The following is a 9,998-nucleotide window of genomic DNA, read 5'->3' as shown; positions in this document are numbered from 1 at the left end:
AACTGTTCTCGAACAACAAGCTTTTTTGACAGCCCTACCCAACTACAACGGATGTTTTCTCTTGATCACTGAAAATTTTGCCTCAAGGACGATTTACATACATACCCACTCAATTCCCATGAATTTACATATCTAACGCCACCTAAGCTTCAATTTTTACATGCAGACCACCGGACCTATGCATGAAAATGTATATTTAACCTTTTAAAGGTTAAAATATTGGTCTTTTTGTTGCGATATGAAAGATTTGGATGTTATTAATCTAAATAGCAAAATTTTGGGATTAGATATGTAAAATACATAGGGATTGGGTGATATGTATGTAAATGCCCCAAAATAAACCTTTTTTTTAATGTGGATTTATATAAACATTAGAAAACTAATGCCCTACAATACACTTTAAAACAATGGCCTCACATCACATGTCATCAATTCAGTAAAAAAAAATTGGTATTTGGGGCATGATGAAAAAGTTAGAATTTGATGACATCAAGACACTTCTACAAGATGTGTTATTCTATTTAGGGGAATATAGATTTTCCCAACATGCATCCAATTATTAAAGTAAAAAAGCCATCTTCATTAGCTTTTTATCTTTAGAATGATGATGGCCTCATGCATGTCTTCTTAACTTTATTTAGAAACTTCATAAATACTCATCATTGGTATTATTATCTTTGTGAAGAATATGTATATATATATATATATATATTATTTTAACACATAATATGTATATCAATAGATTATATTTAATTGAAGATCAAGTTAGAAGTTACATGATGCCACAAATATTAATTAAGCAATATTGTTAAGTATATATAAGAAAAAATATATTGACCCTTGACTTTTGATAAAAGAAGGAATTAAGAAATTGTTATGTGGTGCTTTCTCTTTGATTTGACATGGCATGATCATATTTTATTGGCTATTTGATTGATGGGATAAAACAAAGTAATCTAATCAGCCACTAATAATTATATTATGCTCACATCATCACTTGTTTAAGAGTCGTTTAAGCAATTAATTAGCAAAATCGCATGGATAGATTAATTTAATTATTTGCATGCCTTTAGAATCGCATCTTGGAAGCTAGCCGTGAGTTCTAGATAATTATTTGCAATTTTCGATCTTGTATTATTTTTTTAATTTAATTAGTGTAATTTTATTTATTTAATTATTTAAAAAAATCACAAATAGTAATGATTAAAAGGTAAGTGAAGGATTCCATTCACTCGCTAGTTAATAATAATAATAGATTAATATATACTATGTTTATGCGCTCATTCTTCTTCACTAATCATCTTTTATTATGATGAGGGTAAAATGGTGAAATTGGATTGCACATTTAGGGCTTGTTTGGGATTATTTTTATTTTAAAAATATATTTATTTAGTGTATTTTTGTATGTTTTTTTTGTTTTAAATAATAAATTAACATATTTTTCACAATATTCAAAACATATTATTGTGAAAGATATCATTAAATAGCGAAAATCGATTCAAGAGATCCGAGTGCACAAAGTAAGAGAACAGAACCCAAGATTAAATATAGAAAATTCGAGAACAAGAAAAATCATGGAGCTACATCACACTAAGAAATCCACCACTATGAAGAAAATAAAGAAAATCTTACAAATTACAACACATTTATTCCTTACCATACTCTGGAACATTTCACGGTGCTCTCTTCTCTTTTTGCACAATTGAAATCGAAATCCCATACATTCTAATCGACAAAATCAAAACTTTATATGGAGAATTGCTCTAAAATTCAGTTACTAACACCGGGGGTTGTATCACTATCTTCTGAAAAAAAATATTATGCCTGGACGTCCGCAGATCAAGACTGTCAACCAACGGCGGCCACGCCGTCCACCATTGACGTGTATGGCGACGTGGCAGCTATAGTTGACAGTCCGGACGAAATATTTTCTCCCATCTTCTGGGCACTGCTGGATTGACACGTCAAGCATAATTACAAACAAAAGTTCTAGAGACTCAAAAGAAAAAAAAATGTGTGGATTTTTCTATAAAAAGCATATATCATTATTATTGATAAAGGCTTACAAACTAATGATTTTATAATAAGAAATAAAATTCCTTATAATTTTATAATAAGAAATTTCTTCTAAAATTTGCAGCGTTCGTTTCAATCCAATACTTTTAGTACATGGACATGAGCTCATGACAAATTAAGTATTTCTATTTTAGGCCCAACAAACATTGTTCCCATGAATTTATAAATCATTATTATTCATCTCACTTTACAAAAGCATTTTTTTTTCCTTTTTTTCATATTCTTTTTTTTTTTTTTTTGGAAAAATAGTTTACATTCACACCGCTTAATTCATATGTATAAACTTCAGTTTACATATATGCCTTTTTTATGGAAAAAATATAGAGTTACGTGCAGGGTCCAATGAAATCATATCACGTGAAGGTGACAAAAAAAAAAAAAAAAAACAGGCCAAAAAAAAATCGGTCCGGTAACACAGGGGAATATTCTCCCCGTGTTATTCCATATTATTCAGGTGTTATTGTACTCTGAGAATATTTTCAACATTATAATAACATAATAACACATCAATAACACTTGAATAACACACAATAACACCTGAAAACACATAATAACACCTGAATAACACAGGAGAAATATTCCCTCGTGTTACCGGACAGATTTTATTTTATTTTTTCTGTCACCGCCACGTGACGTGATTTCATTGGACTCCGCACATAATGCAATATTTTCTCCTTTTTATGTGAGATGAAAGATTATGGGAGACTGCATAGATGTAAAATATAAAATTAAGGAGTTATATATATGTAAATACATAGGAATTAGTTGGTATGTATATAAATTCCTCTTCTATCAAATTGGTGTTGATGGTGACAAAGGACTTGGAAGTTTGTTACTGAAACTCGATCATTTCAGTAATGGAACGTACGTAGTTTATCAACCCACTTATGACTTTAATCTGATTAAATTAATGTCTATAAAAGTAGAGATTGAGATCCCAAAAAGATTTGTTTTCTTGTGCTAAAGAAAGCAACCCACTCAAATATAAAGTAAACAATAATTAATGCAAATTAAATATTTAATAGAGAGGCGTGTATTTGCAAAACATGTTTAAAGTTTAAAAAATTTACAAATAAAATTTTATGGTAAATACCTAAAAAGTCACATCACAATTTTGATTTTAATGTAAGAAATTATTATATGTAAATTTATTTCAGATCAATACTTTTTATTTCAAATTCCAAGAAAGAAATTAATGCTGAAAAAAAAAATATTATGACAATGAAGAAAAAAAGGGTGGGATTTGCATACAAACTACACTAATTTTTAATATTTATTTATATAGAACTCAAATATTTATCTTGTATAATCTAAGAATTACACCATTAACCTTTATGTAAATAAAATACACTTATTCATGCCTACTTTTTATTTTGGTGTGTTTGAGACATTAAAATATGATATAAATAACTCTTAAAGTTTAGATATCACATATATAAATATATAATAATTATATACTAGTGTGCATTTCTTGGTCTGTTGGTAGAGCAGCCTCGCTGAAGGTTGTAAGTCCCCTCAGGTCACGGGTTTGAATCCCCCTAGTAATCGAATATTTAGCACACCTAGGGATGACCCAGGTTCGTCTAATAGCCTCCAACCATTCTTTTTTTTAATATATATATATATATATATAAAATGAAACAACAACAGATTATTATTATTATTATTATTATTATTATATACTATGTACATGAATCCCCCAAAATATTATCATTCGATTTAAGAAAAAAAAGGATAAATTTTCATTAGTTTTAATATTTTAATCAAAAGGGATCTATGCATCAATTTCACAAGGAACTCCTATACAATTTGGATAAGAATTCTTATTGTATTTCTTCACCATCAAATATAGTTCAATTGGTCATGTCTAATCATTTCATTAGTCAACATCACAAACTTTTTAGGGTTGGTTAAAGGGCCAAGATTTTGGTATGTAGTAGTTTTAAACATATATGTAATGAGGTGTTTGACATAATATAGATGTAAAGAGAATTAATGCTTATCCTAAAAGGAAATAGTGGTTTTGAAAAGCATAATAGAAGCTAAAGTGAAATTAGGATGCTCCAAATAAACTTGTCGGCCACATAAATTGTCTTGGCTTGCCACATATGGATGGATGATGGATCTACCTTATGATTTCCCATCAAAGGGCTTGAATATTTTCTCATGGCCGAGCTAATAGGAAATTAATACATAACATCCATTTTTTATGTAATTACATATCTAACACATGTAAACTTTGCTTTTTTACATTTATGTTTCCCATATCATTCATCTCACATAAAAAGTATTGTCATTTTTAATTTATGTTTCCCATATCATTCATCTCCCATTGTCAGGATGTAAAATTGCATTTAGGGATGACATTTGATTTGTAAAGTTGTTATTTTTCTCTACATTAATAATTTTTGTAAGAATACACACACACATATATATATACGATACATCATCAACAAATTTATATAATTCAGAATGGATTTTGAGGCATGATACTGATCTCTAGGCAATCTTTTAAAGCAAAAAATATTCAAACTTCAACAAGAGTCATCCTGAGCTCTGATTTCAACAAAATTGTAGTTAAAATGATAGGCTCGATGAGACGGACCTGATGGTACTAAAATTGATTTAATTCACGTCAAATCACACTCAAATAAAGTCAATAAACCAATCTTAGAAGCTTTCCGAGATATTTGAAAGGTTAAATGAATGTTGAATATGGCAAGCTTATAGTCGAATCGAGCGTTTCGACAAAGACAAATCCAACGAGCCCAAGATCACTCAATTCCGACATCGTTATGACGCTCAAATGCCCATCAAATATTATCTGATCAAAAGATGCTCTCTGGTCCGTCATATCAAAATAGTTCATATTCTTTCATTAATTGCACCCATAACTTTATAAATGGAGCCCCACCCCTCTCATGAGGGAGAAATGAGAGCTTGAGGCTTGAAAACTTTGAAAAGAAGCTGAAGTCCAATACTACTCCCACCAACATCGACTATTGCCTACTGCAACCAATCATAGCCGACCGCGGTCGACCACCTGTTAGTTGCCACTGATCACTATCAATCGTATCTTATTTTTTGCAACAAGTTCATACATACGTCAATGTTGTAACTTGAAAGACCTTATAACCCTTTCCCGCCTGTAGGACAAGTAGTTGCAACTGTAATCGTCATTTCATGGTTAAATTTTTCTACTGAGTCAGATCATGTAGTTTTTTCCTTTACGGTTTTCCATGTAAGAACTTCTGGTGTCTCCGTCAGTTGTTTTCTTTCATTTGTGTGTGTTGGATTCTCGTGCAATGCTAAGACGACAATCCATTACTGCTAATTTTCTAACTCTCATCGATATTCATGATGCTTGTCATTCTCCTCGCCGAAAGAAAAATTTATTCCATGCTCAAGCAAGAAGTTCATAGATTTTTATTTTTTTATTTTTATTTTTGTATTATTGGGATTATTTGAGAATTATTAAGCTTTCAATTTTTTTTTTCTAAAACAGCATGTGTTGTCATTTCAGAAAACTTTCGCTTTAGATTTGATTGGTAGATATTGGTAGATTTTTAATAGGATTCAATTTGGCTTTAAACTTTTTTATATCATAATTGTTGCCTACTTCAAGAAATAAAGATTCATGCTGTTAGGTTGTGTAAGTCGGTCTCTTTTTTAGGCTCCGTTTGGGGCAGCAGACGGCGTTCTGAAAACGCCGCCGTACCGTTTGGTTCGCGCGTTTCGCCAGCTTATCCGAAATTGTGTTTGAGCTTTTACACTAAATGCAGGCCGCGGGTCGACCCTTGCAGCCGGCCGGCCCGCGGGCCGCGTTTCAGGATAAACAACTTATCCTGAAACGCACAAGCTGCCCCAAACGGACCCTTAATGTGAAGTCCTCTCATTTTTTTCTCTCCTTTCTTCAATTATTTGGCCAACTTCAAATTGTTGCATAATGCACTTCGCAATTCCTACTCATTGTTTGCATTGTGAATGCTTACGGCTTCTCACTAGTGGGCATTTGTACACCACCATTAAGCAAAATCTTACTTTTGTCTCTCTATTAACTTACATCTTGCAATATCTTCATTTTTGTATAAGAAAATTACATTAAGAATGCCACATACATCGCATTACATTTTCTTCATTCATGCAATCAGCATTGAGCAATCTTTATTTTTTATTATATAATTCTCAATTTTCTTGTGTCTCCTTGTATTCTTAGAAAACTATTTATATTTTTACTAGACTTCCCTAATATTAACTCTAATTGATCTTTAACTATATTTATTTATCCTCTAAATTTTAATGGCATCTTATTAAAATAAATAAATTATATTATAATATTACAAACATTGCTTTTATTATTCTCATATTCATTCACAATTAGAGCATGATTGGGGATATAAATCTAATGTTATATCATATTTTCTCACTCGTATGGATGTGATAATGAATAGAATTTGATTTTCCATATTATAATTTATAGATTATATCATCATGATGTTGACTATGGCAATATTGATTAATATCCTTTTAAAATAAATAAGTTATTTTCTTCTGTTAGTGGCTATAATGATTCACCTCTAAAACTCCTTATGACATTCAAAAGATGTATATAATGAAATGCTTAAGCTTGAAAATATTATTGAGTTTGAGATAATGTGTCTGGTAGTTCCCATGATTGTAACATTGAGATATATCTTGATGTCTCTAAGTTTAATTGATCTTTCCAATTTATTATAGTAGTTATTGCTCTAGTCCAACAATTAATATTTCAGATTAATATTTTTCACTTTGTTCATATGTATATTTGTCGATGAGCTTGTGTTACTACTACAACAATTATCATCTAGTCCATTGTTGCTCTACAATATAGGAATATTAATGATGTATGATGTTACAATGATCTTTAGCTTTGAATATGCAAGATCTATCTGCGCTCTTCGGATGCCATCATCTTGTCGTTTCAAGCTTTCATACGATTCACCATTTTCATCAAATGGTTAGATGATTTCACCCGCTCCTTGGCCCACTCTTTCAAATTCTTTTAAAAGAGTTATTTGCAATCAAAGAGACTTGATGCAACGCGAATACACATTTTTAAGATAATTTAAGTCATTTGACTATTGATTACTAAAAAAATAAATTTGTTGTCAAGACCTATTATTAGTGCTATCGATTCATCGAAATTATATAAACATATTGCTCCAAGTTGTGTATTCTTCTCCCTCTTTTTGCCCTTCTCTTGTCCACCATTTTCTCAATAATCATAAAATATGCAATTTGAGATACCATATAGAATGATGTCATGAAGGGACATAAGAAATTCACTTGAGGTTTGCTTTTTGAAGTGGTAGAGCGCACTAAAAGCTTTAAATTCCTCTTTGTTTTTCCCCCAAACAAATTAAACTTATAGCTAGAAAGATGTTTATTGTCTTTCTACTTTTGTTTTTAATTTCTTTTTTTTATTTATGAAAATTTATTCCTTCCACAACTATTAGCAATTGTTGGTGTAGAATAACACAATCAAATTAAAATACAGAATTAGTGCCCAAGATAGTTATGAGCTATGTCAATAATAACTAATGTAGAAAATTAAATATTAAATTATTCCACATATGAGAAAAAAAAATTGGAGAGGGGACACTTTTGGGTTGGCCTTAAAATTTAAGCATGTCCGCTTTTGCATTTGACACTACAGGAATTCAACATATTTGCCTCGGCTATATCAGACGAAAATCGGGGGCAAAACAAACGATATTTAAGGATTTACGTCTGATTTGTTTCGATGTTAAATTGGGGGTTGGTAATTTTATTTCCATCTAATTTAAGTAGAAATATTCCGAGGGAAATTATTTGCATCAGTTTTTTGCATCGTATTGACGTTCAATTAGATTATACGTAAAGTACGGCGACATTTGCATTTGAAAATATCAGACGATGAATATTAGTATCAGAATGATGTCAATTTGCATCGAAAAATATTGTAGAACCATGAAAAATTCTTGTTGTTTTAGCGTCGGATTTTGCGTCTGAAAACGGACTTGAGAAATATAGGGTCGGTTTGATTTCATATTTTTTCTAAACTATATATATATATATATATATATTTATTTATTTATTTATATTAAAGCTATGCCCATTTATGTAAGTACAAGACATTCTTAAAAAGCCAAGAAGCTAGTGGTGTATGTCCAATCCTTGTAGGAAAAGCAAGAAACCTCACAAGTCAAACCCACCTAAATAACTTTGAAGGCAAGTGGAAGTCATTAATGTCTCTCCTTTCTAGGATTTTGCATGGATTTGATCTTCTAAAAAGCTTAAATGATCCCCATATTTGCTTGATTCAAATGGCCAATAAAACCTCCAATTCAAAAAAAATAGAGGATAAGGAGTTCATCACCATACACATGTTCCCAATAAATTTACTCCCTTTACTTGAAGAATATTTTCTCATACCTCATGCATTTAATTAAATCAAATCCAAAACTTTATTGCAACTCCTTATATGATGCCCTGAACTCCTCCTTCCTCTTACATTCATAATAAATCAAATAAATGCATGCAACACACGCTTTAGCCAAACTTAGCAAACATTCATGACCAATTTATTCTAAAAATCCATGGCCAATTAAGTTCATTTAAGAGCGAAAAACACCATTAATCAAAGGAATTTAGGGGTTTTATCTTGTCTGAGTCGAGCTCGAGTCACCCTCGGTTTGAGCTTGAACTTAATTAATTAATTGAGTCGGAGCCCAAAGTAGAGCTTAAATCTATGAGTTCGAGCTGGTTCACGAGTAAGTTTGTTTAGAATGAGCATTTAAGAGATAATTAATAAGAAATGATTTGATATAAAATTTAAAATATTTTTTTAAACATTTTGAATAATTTCAAGACCTTTTTTTGAATTTTAATATATTTTAACTATATATTTTATTAATTATTTTTAAACGTGCGGCTCATCAGCAAATGAGTTGAGTCGGGATTGTCTTGAGCTTGGCTTGTTAGCTCATTAAGCTCTGTTAAAGAACACCTCATCAAGTAGAGCCCGAGTCGCCGGCTTGTCTCACTTACGCCCCTAAGTCAACTTTAAGTTAACGATAGTCAACCTCTTAGGATCCCCTACTGAAACTCAAAAAAATATAAATCTCGGGTGATATTTATTGTCTATTGCACAATATATTGGACATAAATATATCATATCTTTAAACTTGATTAATTCGATATCGCAAATCTTTTCCAATTAATTGAGGCCACATTTTTTAATGAATTTGGATTAATTTGGTGCTTCCTTCCAACATTATTATCTAAAGATCGGTAAACACACAATGAAATTGCTCGTCATTATTAAATCATTAATTACATACGTACCACCCAATTCATATGTATTTACATATCTAACATCTAAACTTTATATTTACATTTCTATCACCCAAACCTCTCATATCACATCAAAAAATTATCACAACTATAACCTTTCAAAAGTGAAATAAACTTTTCAATATACAAATAAGGTGATGTTTAGATGTCAGATGCATAAATACATAAAAAGTGAGTGATATGTATGTAAATATTCCAAAAAAATATTAGTATTTAGTTATTTTTTTTAATGAAAATTGTATAAAAATAATAGTTAATAACTATATTTAACTTGAAGCATATTTAGAAAAAATAAAAAAGTGTCTGTCAAAAATCTAATTTTTAATTATACTATTTAAAAATACAATTATAATTCAAAACTCTTATCATGCATTTGAAAAAAAAAAAAAAAAAACCACTTAAATTGTGACTCCATCAAATTTCGCTGTCACACATAATCGTATTAATCAATCTCATAATCATTATTTCCTCTTAAATGAATAATTAACAGTTTATTATGCATCTACTCACTATAGATATAGATATATATATATATATATATATATATA

Source organism: Phalaenopsis equestris, unplaced genomic scaffold (assembly GCF_001263595.1).
Source record: "Phalaenopsis equestris unplaced genomic scaffold, ASM126359v1 Scaffold000224, whole genome shotgun sequence".
Taxonomy (NCBI): Eukaryota; Viridiplantae; Streptophyta; class Magnoliopsida; order Asparagales; family Orchidaceae; genus Phalaenopsis; species Phalaenopsis equestris.
Note: the sequence above shows the minus strand (reverse complement) of the source record.